Source organism: Triticum aestivum, chromosome 3A (assembly GCF_018294505.1).
Source record: "Triticum aestivum cultivar Chinese Spring chromosome 3A, IWGSC CS RefSeq v2.1, whole genome shotgun sequence".
NCBI lineage: Eukaryota > Viridiplantae > Streptophyta > Magnoliopsida > Poales > Poaceae > Triticum > Triticum aestivum.
In genome coordinates, this window is record NC_057800.1 from 101,854,114 (window position 1) to 101,874,640 (window position 20,527).

Consider the following 20,527-nt stretch of genomic DNA (forward strand, 5'->3'; position numbering starts at 1 on the left):
CGCACACACGCATGGCAAGCACGACGCCGTATAACGACGGGAGCGACGCTGGCGACGAGGTGACAGAGACGGCAATGGCCTAGGTGGGGAGTTGCTTGCACTGATTGACCCTACGTGGTTCGGCGAACATGAAGGACACGCACGGAGGGCCTATGGTGGCCGGAGCAATCGCCAGAGCGAGGTTCGACGGCGATGGTTTCGGGCGCTCACGGTGGACGGCGCCAGAGCATGCAAAACAGGGGAGAAGGACACCGGGCGACGCGGGTGCTCACCACGAACACGCACAAGCGTTTGGATGGAGGCGACGAGGTCGGGGATGCCGGAATCTTGCCGAAGATGGTGCGGAGGCTGACGGTGAAGAAGAGGAAGAAGGCGGCGAAGTCTTGGCGTCCCTTGGTGAAGTAGTGGACGGAGACGACGTAGACGACGTCGGGGAAGCAGACGGACACGGTTGGCGAGGCGGAGGGCATCCGAGAGCACGCCAGTGATGAGCACGTGTTCCTGGATGTGCTCGGGCACGACGGAGTCTGACGGATCTGGTGGTTTGGTGGCTTGGCGACGGCGAGGAGTAAGAGGGGAACCCTAGGGTTTCCCTGGACAAGGGGATGGCCATAAAGGGGGGCCAGGACGACGGGGCGGATCGGCGATGCGCTCGTGCTCGCGGTCCCCATGGCGAGAGCGAGAGGAGATGGAAAAGGTGGGTGCGGTCTACAGGGCCTCGCTGACTCGTGGGGTCGGCCTGGACACGTGGACGAGCGCTAGCGGGGGCGAGCGGGTGCATGGGTGAGAAAGGGATAGAGGGTCGCGCGCCTAGGCTGTGGGGCACTGGGTGCTACTGGGCCGGCCTGGGGACCGAGGCCCAGGTCACTGCTGCTGCTGCTCCGTTGCGCGCCTAGTGCTACTGCTACTGTTTTTTTCCTTTTTCTCAAACAGAAAAGAAAGGAAAAGCACACGGGAAAAATGGAGAGGAGTTTGAGAAATATAACAATATTCCCATGATCCTGAAATATTGCTCTATTTGAATAAATTGTCTTGGATATTTTTAGGGGTAAGGAAATAAGTCAAGTTTGAATATAATTCAAACTTGAACCATTTAAGACCTAACCAAAACAACTTAAAATTTGTTGGAATTTGGCAGAGAGGTTTAGGACATGGTGATAGGATATTGAGGAAAAGTTGAACATTATTTGAGGCTAAATAATGTTGCTTGCCAAAAATAAGAAAGGGGGAGGTGGGCTAGTGATGATGGCATGGCTTGAGGATGCACTTGAAACACATCAAGAACCCCACTATGCACAACACAACAAAACCTAGCAATGACCATGATGCAATATGAGATGACAAATGCAAAATGACAAGAGGCACAAACGCAATATGACAAGGTAAGCATGACAATGCAATAAGAAACAAGACAAAACCCGAAAAGGAAACACAAAAGATGGAACCACTTGGAATTGATGAATAACAAGATGGATATATTGCCAATATTGGGAAATGTTACAAATGGGGTGCTACATTCCAGACTAATTCATTTGCTGCTTTCGAAGCAGCTATGTACTATACTTCACACGTAGATCCCGCCACGACCCTCTGCTTGGAACTGCACCAACTTACAGCTCCACCATTCAATATAAATACGTATCCGGTTGGTGACTTTGATTCATCTGGATCAGTGTCAAAGCTTGCATCGACGTAACCATTTACAACAAGCTCTTTGTCACCTCCATAAACGAGAAACATATCCTTAGCCCTTTTCAGGTATTTCAAGATGTTCTTGACCGCTGTCCAGTGATGCACTCCTGGATTACTTTGGTACCTCCTTGCTAAACTTATAGCAAGGCACACATCAGGTCTGGCACACAACATTGCATACATGATAGAACCTATGGCTGAGGCATAAGGAATGACTTCCATTTTCTCTCTATCTTGTGCAGTGGTCGGACATTGAGTCTGACTCAACTCCACACCTTGCAACACAGGCAAGAACCCTTTCTTTTACTGATCCATTTTGAACTTCTACAAACCTTTATCAAGGTAAGTGTGATACGTCTCCAACATATCTATAATTTTTTATTGTTCCATGCTATTATATTACCCGTTTTGGATGTTTATGGGCTTTATTATACACTTTTATATTATTTTTGGGAATAACCTATTAACCAGAGGACCAACCCAAAATGTTGTTTTATTGCCTATTTTAGTGTTTCGAAGAGAAGGAATATCAAATGGAGTCCAAACGGAATGAAACCTTCGGGAGAGTTATTTTTGGAACGGAAGCAACCCAAGAGACTTGGAGTAGATGTCGGGGAAGCTTCGAGAAAGCCACGAGGCAGCGAGGCACGCCCTACCCCCCTGGGCACGCCCCCCACCCTCGTGGGCCCCTCGTGGCTCCCCTGACCGACTTATTTCGCCTATATATATCCATATACCCTAAAAACATCAGAGAGCAGAATAGATCGGGAGTTTCACCGCCGCAAGCCTCCGTAGCCACCGAAAACCAATCTAGACCCATTCTGGCACCCTGCCAGAGGGGGGAATCCCTCTCCGGTGGCCATCTTCATCATCACGGTGCTCTCCATGACGAGGAGGGAGTAGTTCACCCTCGGGGCTGAGGGTATGTACCAGTAACTATGTGTTTGATCTTTCTCTCTCGTGTTCTTGAGTCGGCACGATCTTGATGTATCGCGAGCTTTGCTATTATAGTTGGATCTTATGATGTTTCTCCCCATCTACTCTCTTGTGATAAATTGAGTTTTCCCTTTGAAGTTATCTTATCAGATTGAGTCTTTAAGGATTTGAGAACACTTGATGTATGTCTTGCATGTGCTTATCTGTGGTGACAATGGGATATCACGTGATCCACTTGATGTATGTTTTGCTGATCAACTTGCGAGTTCCATGACCTCGTGAACTTATGCATAGGGGTTGGCACACGTTTTCGTCTTGATTCTCCGGTAGAAACTTTGGGGCTCTCTTTGAAGTTCTTTGTGTTGGTTGAATAGATGAATCTGAGATTGTGTGATGCATATAGTATAATCATACCCACGGATACTTGAGGTGACATTGGAGTATCTAGGTGACATTAGGGTTTTGGTTGATTTGTGTCTTAAGGTTTTATTCTAGTACGAACTCTATGATAGATCAAACGGAAAGAATAGCTTTGTGTTATTTTACTACGGACTCTTGAATAGATCGATCAGAAAGGATAATGTTGAGGTGGTTTGTACCCTACCATAATCTCTTCATTTGTTCTCCGCTATTAGTGACTTTGGAGTGACTCTTTGTTGCATGTTGCGGGATAGTTATATGATCCAATTATCTAATTATTGTTGAGAGAACTTGCACTAGTGAAAGTATGAACCCTAGGACTTGTTTCCTAGCATTGCAATACCGTTTGTGCTCACTTTTATCACTTGCTACCTTGCTGTTTTTATATTTTCAGATTACAAAGACCATTATCTACTATCCATATTGCACTTGTATCACCATCTATTCGCCGAACTAGTGCACCTATACAATTTACCATTGTATTGGGTGTGACACAAGAGACTCTTTGTTTTTTGGTTGCAGGGTTGCTTGAGAGAGACCATCTTCATCCTACGCCTCCCACGGATTGATAAACCTTAGGTCATCCACTTGAGGGAAATTTTCTATTGTCCTACAAACCTCTACACATGGAGGCCCAACAACGTCTACAAGAAGAAGGTTGTGTAGTAGACATCAATGTGCTTTGTGAAAGTCCAATTAAGCATCTTGATCTATCTCTATAAATCTTGATGCCCAATATATAAGCAACTTCACAGAGGTCTTTCATTGAAAAATTCTTATTCAAGTGTCCTTTTATGCTATCCAGAAATTATGTATTATTTCCAATCAACAATATGTCATCCACATATAATATCAGAAATGCTACAGAGCTCCCACTCACTTTCTTGTAAATACATGCTTCTCCAAAAGTCTGTATAAAACCATATGCTTTGATCACACTATCAAAGCGTATATTCCAACTCTGAGAGGCTTGCACCAGTCCATAAATGGATCGCTAGAGCTTGCACACTTTGTTAGCACCTTTAGGATCGACAAAACTTTCTGGTTGCATCATATATAACTCTTATTTGAGAAATCCATTAAGGAATGTGGTTTTGACATCCATTTGCCAAATTTCATAATCATAAAATGCGGCAATTGCTAACATGATTCAGACAGACTTAAGCATCGCTACGGGTGAGAAGGTCTCATCATAGTCAACTCCTTGAACTTGTTGAAAACCTTTTGCAACAAGTCGAGCTTTGTAGACAGTAACATTACCGTCAGCGTCAGTCTTCTTCTTGAAGATCCATTTATTCTCTATGGCTTGCCGATCATCGGGCAAGTCAACCAAAGTCCACACTTTGTTCTCATACATCGATCCCATCTCAGATTTCATGGCCTCAAGCCATTTCACGGAATCTGGGCTCATCATCGCTTCCTCATAGTTTGTAGGTTCGTCATGATCTAATAACATGACTTCCAGAACTGGATTACCGTAGCACTCTGGTGTGGACCGTACTCTGGTTGACCTACGAGGTTCGGTAGTATAACTTCATCTGAAGTTTCATGATCATCATCATTAGCTTCCTCACTAATTGGTGTAAGAATCACTGGAACTAATTTCCAAATTGGGAGAAGGTACAATTACCTCATTAAGTTCTACTTTCCTCCCACTCACTTCTTTCAAGAGAAACTCCTTCTCTAGAAAGGATCCATTCTTAGCAACAAAAATCTTACCTTCGGATCTGTGATAGAAGGTGTACCCAACAGTTTCCTTTGGGTATCCTATGAAGACACATTTCTCGGATTTGGGTTCAAGTTATCAGGTTGAAGCTTTTTCACATAAGCATCGCAGCCCCAAACTTTAAGAAACGACAGCTTAGATTTCTTGCCAAACCACAGTTCATATGGTGTTATCTCAACGGATTTAGATGGTGTCCTATTTAACGTGAATGCAGCCGTCTCTAAAGCATAACCCCAAAACAATAGTGGTAAATCGGTAAGAGACATCATAGATCGCACCATATCTAATAAAGTATGGTTACGAGGTTCGGACACACCATTACGCTGTGGTGTTCCAGGTGGCGTGAGTTGCGAAACTATTCCACTTTGTTTCAAATGAACCAAACTCGTAACTCAAATATTCACCTCCATGATCAGATCGTAGAAACTTTATTTTTCTTGTTACGATGATTTTCCACTTCACTCTTAAATTCTTTGAACTTTTTAAATGTTTCAGACTTATGTTTCATTAAGTAGATATACCCATATCTGCTCAAATCATCTGTGAAGGTCAGAAAAAAACGATACACGCCGCGAGCCTCAACACTCATCGGACCGCATACATCAGTATGTATTATTTCCAATAAGTCAGTGGCTCGCTCCATTGCTCCGGAGAACGGAGTCTTAGTCATCTTGCTCATGAGGCATGGTTCGCAAGCATCAAGTGATTCCAAAAGCCCATCAGCATGGAGTTTCTTCATGCGCTTTACACCAATATGACCTAAACGGCAGTGCCACAAATAAGTTGCACTATCATTATTAACTTTGCATCTTTTGGCTTCAATATTATGAATATGTGTATCACTATGATCGAGATTCAACAAAAATAGACCACTCATCAAGGGTGCATGACCATAAAAGATATTACTCACATAAATAGAACAACCATTATTCTTTGATTTAAATGAATAACCGTCTCGCATCAAACAAGATCCAGATATAATGTTCATGCTTAACGCTGGCACCAAATAACAATTATTCAGGTCTAAAACTAATCTCGAAGGTAGATGTAGAGGTAGCGTGCCGACAGCGATCACATTGACCTTGGAACTATTTTTGACATGCATCGTCACCTTGTCCTTGGCCAATCTTTGTTTAATCCGTAGCCTGATACGTCTCCAACATATCTATAATTTTTGATTGTTCCATGCTATTATATTATCTATTTTGGATGTTTAGTGGGCTTTAATATGCTCTTTTATATTATTTTTGGGACTAACCTATTAACCGGCTACCCAGTGCCAGTTTCTGTTCTTTGCCTATTTTAGAGTTCTGCAGAAAAGGAATACCAAACGGAGTCCAAATGGAATGAAACCTTCGCGATGATCTTTCTTGGACCGAAAGCAATACAGAAGACTTGGAGTCGAAGTCTGGAACTCCACGAGGCGGCCACAAGGCAGGAGGGCGTGCCCAGGGGGTAGGCGCCCCCCCCCCCACCCTCGTGGGCCCCTCGTAGCTCCACCGACGTACTTCTCTCGCCTATATATACTCTTATACCCTAGATTGGTCGCAGAGAGCCACAAAACCACCTTTCCACCGCCGTAACCTTCTGTACACGTGAGATCCCATCTTGGGGCCTCTTCCGGCGATCTGCTGGAGGGGGAATCGATCATGGAGAGCTTCTACATCAACACCATTGCCTCTCTGATGAAGCGTGAGTAGTTTACCACAGACCTTCGGGTCCATATTTATTAGCTAGATGGCTTCTTCTCTCTCTTTGATTCTCAATACAAAGTTCTCCTCGATGTTCTTGGAGATCTATTCGATGTAATATTCTTTTGCTGTGTGTTTGCCGAGATCCGATGAATTGTGGGTTTATGAACAAGATTATCTATGAATATTATTTGGTTCTTCTCAGAATTCTTATATGCATGATTTGATATCTTTGCAAGTCTCTTTGAATTACCGGTTTAGTTTGGCCTACTAGATTGATCTTTCTTGCAATGGGAGAAGTGCTTAGCTTTGGGCTCAGTCTTGCGGTGTCCTTTCCCAGTGACAGTAGGGGCAGCAAGGCACGTATTATTATTGCCATCGAGGATAAAAATATGGGGTTTATATCATATTGTTTGAGTTTATCCCTCTACATCTTGTCATCTTTCTTAATGTGTTACTTTGTTCTTATGAACTTAATACTCTAGATGCATGCTGGATAGCGGTCGATGTGTGGAGTAATAGTAGTAGATGCAGAATCGTTTCGATCTACTTGACACGAATGTGATGCCTATATTCATGATCATTGCCTTAGATATCTTCATAACTATGCGCTTTTCTATCAATTGCTCGACAGTAATTTGTTCACCCATCGTAATACATGCTATCTTGAGAGCGGCCACAAGTGAAACCTATGGCCCCCGGGGTCTCTTTCTTATTATATTGCATCTCTTTTATTTACATCGCATCTTGTTTACTATTTTGAAATCTTTACTTTCCAATCTATACAACAAAAATACCAAAAATATTTACTTTACTATCTTTATTAGATCTCACTTTTGTGAGTGACTGTGAAGGGATTGACAACCCCTTTATTGCGTTGGTTGCAAGGTTCTTGATTGTTTGTGCAGGTACTAGGTGACTTGTGCATTGTCTCCTACTGGATTGATACCTTGGTTCTCAAAACTAAGAGAAATACTTACGTTGCTTTACTGCATCACCCTTTCCTCTTCAAGGGAAAACCAACGCATGCTCAAGAGGTAGCAAGAAGGATTTCTGGCGCTGTTGCCGGGGAGATCTACGCCAAGTCAAGACATACCAAGTACCCATCATAAACTCTTCTCCCTCGCATTACATTATTTTCCATTCGCCTCTCGTTTTCCTCTCCCCCACTTCTAAAATGATTTTCAAAAACCTTTGCCCTTTTCTTCGCCCTTGTTCCGTTCGTCCTTCTGTTTGCTCGTATTACCATGTGCCTTCTATTTGCTTGCATCCTTGCTTGCTAAAAATCTATATCTATGGATCCTCATCCTCTTGCCAATCTTTTTAAGAGATCCAATTATGATGAACCAATTGCTAGTGAGTTTTGTGCACTAGATTATCTTTATGAAGTTCTGCTTGAAATTTGTGAATCTGAAAACTGGGATGAAGTACTTTATGAAGTGATTCACGATAGATCTTTGAATAAAAAGCATGATTGCAATGATGTTATTATAAATTCTATGAATTTCAATTGTGCTAATAATATGCAAAACCCTAAGCTTGGGGATGCTAGTTTTGCTATGTCCACTACTTGTTGCAATGATCATGATTGGGGTGATTCTTCTTATGATCTTGAAAATTTATTTAAGCCCCATGATGAATATTACATTGATAATAATGTTTGCAATATTGAAAGTGGGTTTGGAATAGTGTCAACTTTAGATCCCATGTATTTCGAGAATGTTCAATCTTATGAAGTTTTTGATAAAAGTGGGTTCGGAGAGTGTCAACTTTGCATGCATGTGGATCATGAAGAGAAAATTTCATGTGATAGTTGTATTGCTGAATTTGATTATGATCCAACATGTAATCATTATGAGAGAGGAAAATATGGTTGTAGAAATTTTCATGTTACAAAATTACCTCTCGTTGTGTTGAGATTAATATTGTTCCTTTCTTCTTCCTTGCATATGATAGTTTTTGCTTGTGTTGATAATTTGTTTGCTTATAAAATCCCTATGCATATAAATCATGTTAGACTTAGACTTGTTTTACACATGTTTTATGTTGCTCTCTTTGTGTTTCATTGCTATCTTTCATGCGAGCATCATTAAAATTATCGATACCTAGCTAGGGGCGTTAAACAATAGCGCTTGTTGGGAGGCAACCCAATTTTATTTTTATTCTTTGCTTTTTGTTCCTTTTTATTAATAAATAATTCATCTAGCTTCTGTTATGATTTTGTTTTTTATGTTTTAATTAGTGTTTGTGCCAAGTAAAGCCTTTAGGATCTTCTTGGGTGATTGTTGTTTGATCTTGTTGATAAAAACAGAAAGTATGCGCTCACGAAAATAATTATCATTTTTTACCAGAGAGCGAAAAAAATACTAATTCCCACTGCAGTGGATCAATATACTTTTTGTCCTGGTCGTCCTAATTTTTAAGAATTTTTGGAGTTACAGAAGTATTCGAAACCTCCAGATTGCTACAAACTATTCTGTTTTTGACAGATTCTGTTTTTCGTGTGTTGTTTGCTTATTTTGATGAATCTATGAGTAGTATCGGGGGTATGAACCATAGAGAAGTTGGAATACAATAGTTTTAACACCAATATAAATAAAGAATGAGTTCATTACAGTACCTTAAAGTGGTGGTTTATTTTCTTATACTACCGGAGCTCATGATATTTTCTGTTGAAGTTTTGTGTTGTGAAGTTTTCAAGTTTTTGGGTAAAGATTTGATGGATTTTGGAATAAGGAGTGGCAAGAGCCTAAGCTTGGGGATTCCCAAGGCACCCCAAGGTAAAATTCAAGGACAACCAAAATCCTAAGCTTGGGGATGACCCGGAAGGCATCCCCTCTTTCGTCTTCATCTATCAGTAACTTTACTTGAGGCTATATTTTTATTCACCACATGATATGTGTTTTGCTTGCAGCGTCTTATATGATTTGAGTCTTTGCTTTTTAGTTTACCAGAATCATCCTTGTTGTACACACCCTTTGGGAGAGACACGCATGAACCGGAATTTATTAGAATACTTTATGTGCTTCACTTATATCTTTTGAGCTAGATATTTTTTTCTCTAATGCTTCACTTATATCTTTTTAGAGCACGGTGGTGGTTTTATTTTATAGAAATTATTGATCTCTCATGCTTCACTTATATTATTTTGAGAGTCTTTTAGAACATTATGGTAATTTGCTTTGGCTATAAAACTAGTACTAATATGATGGGCATCCAAGATGGGTATAATAAAAACTTTCATATAAAGTGCGTTGAATACTATGAGAAGTTTGATGCTTGATGATTATTTTGAGGTATGAGTATGGTGATATTAGAGTCATGCTAGTAGATTAATTGCTAATTTGAGAAATACTTGGGTTGAGATTTGCAAGTCCCGTAGCATGCACGTACGATAACCGTTGTGTAACAAATTTGAAGCATGAGGTATTTCTTTAATTGCCTTCCTTATGAGTGGTGGTCGGGGACGAGCGATGGTCTTTTCCTACCAATCTATTGAAGGAAATATGCCCTAGAGGCAATAATAAATTTATTATTTATTTCCTCATATCATGATAAATGTTTATTATTCATGCTAGAATTGTATTAACCGGAAACATGATACATGTGTGAATACATAGACAAACATATAGTCACTAGTATGCCTCTACTTGACTAGCTCATTAATCAAAGATGGTTATGTTTCCTAACCATTGACATGTGTTGTCATTTGATTAATGGGATCACATCATTAGGAGAATGAGGTGATTGACATGACCCATCCCGTTAGCTTAGCACTTGATCGTTTAGTATTCTGCTATTGCTTCCTTCATGACTTATACATGTTCCTGTAACTATGAGAATTGTGTAACTCCCGTTTACCGGAGGAACACTTTGGGTACTACCAAACGTCACAACGTAACTGGGTGATTATAAAGGAGTACTACAGGTGTCTCCGAAGGTACATGTTGAGTTAGCATAATTCGAGATTAGGTTTTGTCACTCCGATTGTCGGAGAGGTATCTCTGGGCCCTCTCGGCAATGCTCATCACCTAAGCCTTGCAAGCATGTAACTAATGAGTTAGTTATAAGATGAAGTATTACAGAACGAGTAAAGAGACTTGTCGATAACGAGATTGAACTAGGTATTGGATACCGACGATCGAATCTCGGACAAGTAACATACCGATGACAAAGGGAACAACGTATGTTGTTATGCGGTTTGACCGATAAAGATCTTCGTAGAATATGTAGGAACCAATATGGGCATCTAGGTCCCGCTATTGGTTATTGACCATAGATGTGTCTCAGTCATGTCTACATCGTTCTCGAACCGTAGGGTCCGCACGCTTAAGGTTTCGATGACAGTTATATTATGAGTTTATGTATTTTGATGTACCAAAGGTTGTTCGGAGTCCCGGATATGATTACGGACATGACGAGGAGTCTCAAAATGGTCGAGACATAAAGATTGATATATTGGACGGATATATTTGGACACCGGAAAGGTTCTGGAGAAGTTTGGAGCCCCGGGAGGTTACCGGAACCCCCCGGGAGGTATATGGGCCTTATTGGGCCCATGTAGGAGGAAGAGAGAAGGAGCAAGGGAGGGGGGCGCGCCCCCCCAAGCCCAATCCGAATTGGGGAGGGGGGCCGGCCCCCCCTTTCCTTTCTCCTTCCCCCTCTTCCTATTACTACTACTAGTACTACTTCCTAATACTAGTACTCTTTCCTTCCCCCTCCAAATAAGATAAGGAAAAGAGAGGGAAACCTACTTGGAGTAGGTTTCCCCCTCCTCATGGCGCGCCCTCTCTAGGGCCGGCCACCTCCTCCCTCCCTCATTTATATACGGGGGTAGGGGGGCACCCTAGAACACACAAGTTGATCATTGATCGTTCCTTAGCCGTGTGCGGTGCCCCCCTCCACGATATTACACCTCGGTCATATTGTAGCGGTGCTTAGGCGAAGCCCTGCAACAGGAGAACATCAAGATCGTCACCACGCCATCGTGCTGACGAAACTCCCCCTCGGCGCCTCTGCTGGATCGGAGATCGAGGGTGCGTCATCGAGCTGTACGCGTGTCAAGAACTCGGAGGTGCCGGAGTAACGGTACTTGGATCGGTTGAACCGGAGGACGTACGACTACTTCCTCTATGTTGCGTCAACGCTTCCGCTTCGGTCTACGAGGGTACGTAGACAACACTCTCCCCTCGTTGCTATATCATCACCATGATCTTGCGTGTGCGTAGGAAATTTTTTGAAATTACTACGTTCCACAACAGTGGCATCCGAGCCTAGGTTTTATGTGTTGATGTTATATGCACGAGTAGAACACAAGTAAGTTGTGGACGATATAAGTCATACTGCCTACCAGCATGTCATACTTTGGTTCAGCGGTATTGTGAGATGAAGCGGCCCGGACCAACATTACGCGTACGCTTACGCGAGACTGGTTTCACCGTTACGAGCACTCGTGCTTAAAGGTGGCTGGAGGGTGTCTGTCTCTCTCACTTTAGTTGAACCGAGTGTGGCTACGCCCGGTCCTTATGAAGGTTAAAACGGAGTCTATTTGACAAACTATCGTTGTGGTTTTGATGCGTAGGTGAGATTGGTTCTTGCTTAAGCCCGTAGCAGCCACGTAAAATTTGCAACAACAAAGTAGAAGACGTATAACTTGTTTTTGCAGGGCATGTTGTGATGTGATATGGCCAAGACATGATGCTATATTTTATTTTATGAGATGATCATGTTTTGTAACCGAAGTTATTGGCAACTGGCAGGAGCCATATGGTTGTTGCTTTATTGTATGAAATGCAAACGCCCTGTAATTGCTTTACTTTATCACTAAGCGGTAGCGATAGTCGTAGAAGCAATAGATGGCGTAACGACAACGATGCTACGATGGAGATCAAGGTGTCGCGCCGGTGACGATGGTGATCACGACGGTGCTTCGAAGATGGAGATCACAAGCACAAGATGATGATGGCCATATCATATCACTTATATTGATTGCATGTGATGTTTATCCTTTATGCATCTTATCTTGCTTTGATTGACGGTAGCATTTTAATATGATCTCTCACTAATTATCAAGAAGTGTTCTCCCTGAGTATGCACCGTTGCGAAAGTTCTTCGCGCTGAGACACCACGTGATGATCGGGTGTGATAGGCTCTACGTTCAAATACAATGGGTGCAAAACAGTTGCACACGCGGAATACTCAGGTTATACTTGACGAGCCTAGCATATACAGATATGGCCTCGGAACACGGGGACCGAAAGGTCAAGCATGAATCATATAGTAGATATGATCAACATAGAGATGTTCACCATTGAAACTACTCCATCTCACGTGATGATCGGACATGGTTTAGTTGATTTGGATCACGTAATCACTTAGATGACTAGAGAGATGTCTGTCTAAGTGGGAGTTCTTTAGTAATATGATTAATTGAACTTAAATTTATCATGAACTTAGTACCTGATAGTATTTTGCTTGTCTATGTTTGTTTGTAGATAGATGGCTCGTGCTATTGTTCCGTTGAATTTTAATGCGTTCCTTGAGAAAGCAAAGTTGAAAGATGATCGTAGCAATTACACGGACTGGGTCCGTAACCTGAGCATTATCCTCATTGCTGCACAGAAGAGTTACGTCCTGGAAGCACCGCTGGGTGCCAGGCCTGCTGCTGATGCAACTGACGACGTTAAGAACGTCTGGCAGAGCAAAGCTGATGACTACTCTATAGTTCAGTGTGCCATGCTTTACGGCTTAGAACCGGGTCTTCAACGACGTTTTGAACGTCATGGGGCATATGAGATGTTCCAGGAGTTGAAGTTAATATTTCAAGCAAATGCCCGGATTGAGAGATATGAAGTCTCCAATAAGTTCTACAGCTGCAAGATGGAGGAGAACAGTTCTGTCAGTGAGCATATACTCAAAATGTCTGGGTATAATAATCACTTGATTCAACTGGGAGTTAATCTTCCGGATGATAGCGTCATTGACAGAATTCTCCAATCACTGCCACCAAGCTACAAGAGCTTTGTGATGAACTATAATATGCAAGGGATGAACAAGACTATTCCCGAGTTCTTCGCGATGCTGAAAGCCGCGGAGGTAGAAATCAAAAAGGAGCATCAAGTGTTGATGGTCAACAAGACCACTGGTTTCAAGAAAAGGGGCAAAGGGAAGAAGAAGGGGAACTTCAAAAGGAACGGCAAACAAGTTGCTGCTCAAGTGAAGAAACCCAAGTCTGGACCTAAGCCTGAAACTGAGTGCTTCTACTGCAAGCAGACTGGACACTGCAAGCGGAACTGCCCCAAGTATTTGGCGGATAAGAAGGATGGCAAAGTGAACAAAGGTATATGTGATATACATGTTATTGATGTGTACCTTACTAATGCTCGCAGTAGCACCTGGGTATTTGATACTGGTTCTGTTGCTAACATTGGCAACTCGAAACAGGGACTACGGATTAAGCGAAGATTAGCTAAGGACGAGGTGACGATGCGCGTGGGAAATGGTTCCAAAGTCGATGTGATCGCGGTCGGCACGCTACCTCTACATCTACCATCGGGATTAGTTTTAGACCTGAATAATTGTTATTTGGTGCCTGCGTTGAGCATGAACATTATATCTGGATCTTGTTTGATGCGAGACGGTTATTCATTTAAATCAGAGAATAATGGTTGTTCTATTTATATGAGTAATATCTTTTATGGTCATGCACCCTTGAAGAGTGGTCTATTTTTATTAAATCTCGATAGTAGTGATACACATATTCATACTGTTGAAGCCAAAAGATGCAGAGTTGATAATGATAGTGCAACATATTTGTGGCACTGCCATTTAGGTCATATCGGTGTAAAACGCATGAAGAAACTCCATACTGATGGACTTCTGGAATCACTTGATTATGAATCACTTGGTACTTGCGAACCGTGCCTCATGGGCAAGATGACCAAAACACCGTTCTCCGGATCTATGGAGAGAGCAACAGATTTGTTGGAAATCATACATACAGATGTATGTGGTCCGATGAATGTTAAGGCTCGTGGCAGATATCGTTATTTCCTCACCTTCACAGATGATTTGAGCAGATATGGGTATATCTACTTGATGAAGCACAAGTCTGAAACATTTGAAAAGTTCAAAGAATTTCAGAGTGAAGTAGAAAATCATTGTAACAAGAAAATAAAGTTTCTACGATCTGATCGTGGAGGAGAATATTTGAGTTACGAGTTTGGTTTACATTTGAAACAATGTGGAATAGTTTCGCAATTCACGCCACCTGGAACACCACAGCGAAATGGTGTGTCCGAACGTCGTAATCGTACTTTACTTGATATGGTGCGATCTATGATGTCTCTTACCGATTTACCGCTATCGTTTTGGGGTTATGCTTTAGAGACGGCCGCATTCACGTTAAATAGGGCACCATCAAAATCCGTTGAGACGACGCCTTATGAACTGTGGTTTGGCAAGAAACCAAAGTTGTCGTTTCTCAAAGTTTGGGGCTGCGATGCTTATGTGAAGAAACTTCAACCAGATAAGCTCGAACCCAAATCGGAGAAATGTGTCTTCATAGGATACCCAAAGGAGACAATTGGGTACACCTTCTATCACAGATCTGAAGGCAAGATTTTCGTTGCTAAAATCGGATCCTTTCTAGAGAAGGAGTTTCTCCCGAAAGAAGTGAGTGGGAGGAAAGTAGAACTTGATGAGATAACTGTATCTACTCCCTTATTGGAAAGTAGTTCATCACAAGAACCGGTTCCTGTGACAACTACACCAATTAGTGAGGAAGCTAATGATATTGATCATGAAACTTCAGATCAAGTTTCTACTGAACCTCGTAGGTCTACCAGAGTAAGATCCGCACCAGAGTGGTACGGAAATCCTATTCTGGAAGTCATGTTACTAGACCATGATGAACCTACGAACTATGAGGAAGCGATGATGAGCCCAGATTCCGCAAAATGGCTAGAGGCCATGAAATCTGAGATAGGATCCATGTATGAAAACAAAGTATGGACTTTGGTTGACTTGCCAGATGATCGGCAAGCCATTGAGAATAAATGGATCTTTAAGAAGAAGACTGACGCTGATGGTAATGTTACTGTCTACAAAGCTCGACTTGTTGCAAAAGGTTTTCGACAAGTTCAAGGGGTTGACTACGATGAGACTTTCTCACCTGTAGCGATGCTTAAGTCTGTCCGAATCATGTTGGCTATTGCTGCATTTCATGATTATGGAATTTGGCAAATGGATGTCAAGACTGCATTCTTGAATGGATTTCTAGAAGAAGAGTTGTATATGATGCAACCTGAAGGTTTTGTTGATCCAAAAAGTGCTGACAAAGTGTGCAAGCTCCAACGTTCCATTTATGGACTGGTGCAAGCATCTCGGAGTTGGAATAAACGTTTTGATAGTGTGATCAAAGCATATGGTTTTATACAGACTTTTGGAGAAGCCTGTATTTACAAGAAAGTGAGTGGGAGCTCTGTAGCATTTCTAGTTTTATATGTTGATGACATATTATTAATTGGAAATGATATAGAATTTCTGGATAGCATAAAGGGATACTTGAATAAAAGTTTTTCTATGAAAGACCTCAGTGAAGCTGCTTACATATTGGGCATCAAGATCTATAGAGATAGATCAAGACGCTTAATAGGACTTTCACAAAGTACATACCTTGACAAAATTTTGAAAAAGTTCAAAATGGATCAGGCAAAGAAAGGATTCTTGCCTGTGCTACAAGGTGTAAAGTTGAGTCAAACTCAATGCCCGACCACAGCAGAAGATAGAGAGAAAATGACAGATGTTCCCTATGCTTCAGCCATAGGCTCTATCATGTATGCAATGCTGTGTACCAGACCTGACGTATGCTTAGCAATAAGCTTGGCAGGTAGGTACCAAAGTAATCCAGGAGTGGATCACTGGACAGCGGTCAAGAACATCCTGAAATACCTGAAAAGGACTAAGGATATGTTTCTCGTATATGGAGGTGACAAAGAGCTAGTCGTAAATGGTTACGTCGATGCAAGCTTTGACACTGATCCGGACGATTCTAAATCGCAGACCGGATACATGTTTTTATTAAACGGTGGAGCTGTAAGTTGGTGCAGTTCTAAACAAAGCGTCGTGGCGGGATCTACATGTGAAGCGGAGTACATAGCTGCTTCTGAAGCAGCAAATGAAGGAGTCTGGATGAAGGAGTTCATTTCCGATCTAGGTGTCATACCTAGTGCATCGGGACCAATGAAGATCTTCTGTGACAATACTGGTGCAATTGCCTTGGCAAAGGAATCCAGATTTCACAAGAGGACCAAGCACATCAAGAGACGTTTCAATTCCATTCGGGACCAAGTCCAAGTGGGAGACATAGAGATTTGCAAGATACATATGGATCTGAATGTTGCAGACCCGTTGACTAAGCCTCTCTCACGAGCAAAACATGATCAGCACCAAGACTCCATGGGTGTTAGAATCATTACTATGTAATCTAGATTATTGACTCTAGTGCAAGTGGGAGACTGAAGGAAATATGCCCTAGAGGCAATAATAAAGTTATTATTTATTTCCTCATATCATGATAAATGTTTATTATTCATGCTAGAATTGTATTAACCGGAAACATGATACATGTGTGAATACATAGACAAACATATAGTCACTAGTATGCCTCTACTTGACTAGCTCATTAATCAAAGATGGTTATGTTTCCTAACCATTGACATGTGTGGTCATTTGATTAATGGGATCACATCATTAGGAGAATGAGGTGATTGACATAACCCATCCCGTTAGCTTAGCACTTGATCGTTTAGTATTCTGCTATTGCTTCCTTCATGACTTATACATGTTCCTGTAACTATGAGAATTGTGTAACTCCCGTTTACCGGAGGAACACTTTGGGTACTACCAAACGTCACAACGTAACTGGGTGATTATAAAGGAGTACTACAGGTGTCTCCGAAGGTACATGTTGAGTTAGCATAATTCGAGATTAGGTTTTGTCACTCCGATTGTCGGAGAGGTATCTCTGGGCCCTCTCGGCAATGCTCATCACCTAAGCCTTGCAAGCATGTAACTAATGAGTTAGTTATAAGATGAAGTATTACAGAACGAGTAAAGAGACTTGTCGATAACGAGATTGAACTAGGTATTGGATACCGACGATCGAATCTCGAACAAGTAACATACCGATGACAAAGGGAACAACGTATGTTGTTATGCGGTTTGACCGATAAAGATCTTCGTAGAATATGTAGGAACCAATATGGGCATCCAGGTCCCGCTATTGGTTATTGACCAGAGATGTGTCTCAGTCATGTCTACATCGTTCTCGAACCGTAGGGTCCGCACGCTTAAGGTTTCGATGATAGTTATATTATGAGTTTATGTATTTTGATGTACCGAAGGTTGTTCGGAGTCCCGGATATGATTACGGACATGACGAGGAGTCTCGAAATGGTCGAGACATAAAGATTGATATATTGGACGGATATATTTGGACACCGGAAAGGTTCCGGAGAAGTTTGGAGCCCCGGGAGGTTACCGGAACCCCCCGGGAGGTATATGGGCCTTATTGGGCCCATGTAGGAGGAAGAGAGAAGGAGCAAGGGAGGGGGGCGCCCCCCCCCCCCAAGCCCAATCCGAATTGGGGAGGGGGGTTGGCCCCCCCTTTCCTTTCTCCTTCCCCCTCTTCCATTACTACTACTAGTACTACTTCCTAATACTAGTACTCTTTCCTTCCCCCTCCAAATAAGATAAGGAAAAGAGAGGGAAACCTACTTGGAGTAGGTTTCCCCCTCCTCATGGCGCGCCCTCTCTAGGGCCGGCCACCTCCTCCCTCCCTCCTTTATATACGGGGGTAGGAGGGCACCCTAGAACACACAAGTTGATCATTGATCGTTCCTTAGCCGTGTGCGGTGCCCCCCTCCACGATATTACACCTCGGTCATATTGTAGCGGTGCTTAGGCGAAGCCCTGCAACAGGAGAACATCAAGATCGTCACCACGCCGTCGTGCTGACGAAACTCCCCCTCGGCGCCTCTGCTGGATCGGAGATCGAGGGTGCGTCATCGAGCTGTACGCGTGTCAAGAACTCAGAGGTGCTTGAGTAACGGTACTTGGATCGGTTGAACCGGAGGACGTACGACTACTTCCTCTACGTTGCGTCAACGCTTCCGCTTCGGTCTACGAGGGTACGTAGACAACACTCTCCCCTCGTTGCTATATCATCACCATGATCTTGCGTGTGCGTAGGAAATTTTTTGAAATTACTACGTTCCACAACATCTATCCCCCTAGGAGCATGCGTGTAGTGCTTGGTTTTGATGAGTTGTAGACTTTTGCAATAAGTATGTGAGTTATTTATGCCTAATGTTGAGTCCATGGATTATACGCACTCTCACCCTTCCACCGTTGCTAGCCTCTCTAGTACCGCGCAACTTTCACCGGTACCATAAACCCACCATTTACCTTCCTCAAAACATCCACCATACCTACCTATTATGGCATTTCCATAGCCATTTCGATATATATTGCCATGCAACTTTCCGTCCTTCTGTTTATTATGACACGCTCCATCATTGTCATATTGCCTTGCATGATCATGTAGTTGGCATCGTATTTGTGGCAAAGCCACCATTCATAATTTTTTCATACATGTCACTCTTGATTCATTGCACATCCCAGTACACTGCCGGAGGCATTCGTATAGAGTCATATTTTGTTCCAAGTATCGAGTTGTAATCATTGAGTTTTAAATAAATAGAAGTGTGATGATCATCATTATTAGAGCATTGTACCGTGTGAGGAAATAAAAAAAGGGGGAGGCCGAATAAGCCAAACAAAAAAAGAGAAAAAGAGATAAGGGACAATGTTGCTATCCTTTTTCCACACTTGTGCTTCAAAGTAGCACCACGATCTTCATGATAGAGAGTCTCTTATTTTGTCACTTTCATATACTAGTGGGAATTTTTGTTATAGAACTTGGCTTGTATATTCCACTAATGGGCTTTGATGACCCACAAGTGTAGGGGATCTATCATAGCCTTTTCGATAAGTAAGAGTGTCGAACCCAACTAGGAGCAGAAGGAAATGATAAGCGGTTTTCAGCAAGGTATTTTCTGCAAGCACTGAAATTATCGGTAACAAATAGTTTTGTGATAAGGTAATTTGTAATGAGTAACAAGTCATGAAAGTAAATAAGGTGCAGCAAGATGTCCCAATCCTTTTTGTAGCAAAGGACAAGCCTAGACAAACTCTTATATAAAGGAAAGCGCTCCCGAGGACACATGGGAATTATCGGCAAGCTAGTTTTCATCACGTTCATATGATTTGTGTTTGGTACTTTGATAATTTGGTATCTGGGTGGACCAGTGCTTGGGTACTGCCCTTACTTCGACAAGCATCCCACTTATGATTAACCCCTATTGCAAGCATCCGCAACTACGAGAGAAGTATTAAGGTAAACCTAACATTAGCATGAAACTTATGCATCCAAATCAGCCCCTTACTAAGCAACGCATAAACTAGGGTTTAAACTTCTGTCACTCTAGCAACCCATCATCTACTTATTACTTCCCAATGCCTCCCTCTAGGCCCAAAAAATGGTGAAGTGTCATGTAGTCGACGTTCACATGACACCACAATAGGGATGACAATATACATCTCATCAAAATATCGAACGAATACCAAATTCACATGACTGCTTATAGCAAGACTTCTCCCATGTCCTCAGGAACAAACATAACTACTCACAAAGCATATTCATGTTCATAATCAGAGGGGTATTGATACACATAATGGATCAGAACATATGTTCTTCCACCAAGTAAACCAACTAGCATCAACTACAAGGAGTAATCAACACTACTAGCAACCCACAGGTACCAATCTGAGGTTTGGATACAAAGATTGGATACAAGAGATGAACTAGGGTTTGAGATGAGATGGTGTTGGTGAAGATGTTGATGGAGATTGACCCCCTACTAATGAGAGGATCATTGGTGATGACGATGGTGATGCTTTCCCCCTCCCGGAGGGAAGTTTCCCCGGTAGAACAGCTCCG